Raw genomic sequence first — 524 nt, 5'->3', positions numbered from 1 at the left:
GGGGCCGCCGGGCAGGAAGCTGGATGCAACCTGGGGGATGGCCCGAAGCTCGGGTAACAGTTTAGGGAAGATTACAGCAGCCGGATGCAGGCAGGGTCCCCAGGGGCTCATACTCCTCAGGAAGAATGGTCTGGGTCACTGTCCTAGGTAGAGATGCAACCTGCAGATGGCCGGCCACAGGCAAAGTCCTAACTATCTACCCTGGCCACTTGTCCAGCTGTGGAGTCGAAGGCCCTGGCCCATATCTGCGTGCTTTTCCTCCCTGAGATGGGACATGCGACAGGACTTCCCCTCGTCCCTCTGTCTTTCCTCATTATTTCATCTCAGGTGGCTGGTGGTCAAGTGTGCAATTTTCCCCCACAAGCTTCATGATCAGCAAGGCACCAGAGGGAGAGAGGCAACCTCCCCACAGCTGGCAGCAGCTGATGAGATTCAGGTGGGGCCGTAGGGTGGGGCGGGATCAGGGCCAAGGGCAGCGGCACTGGGGGGGGGGGGGCCCCCAGCGGGTCACTCGCCAAAGAGGC

Source organism: Lipotes vexillifer, unplaced genomic scaffold (assembly GCF_000442215.2).
Source record: "Lipotes vexillifer unplaced genomic scaffold, Lipotes_vexillifer_v1.1 scaffold1094, whole genome shotgun sequence".
Lineage (NCBI taxonomy): Eukaryota > Metazoa > Chordata > Mammalia > Artiodactyla > Lipotidae > Lipotes > Lipotes vexillifer.
This window is presented reverse-complemented; position numbering follows the sequence as displayed.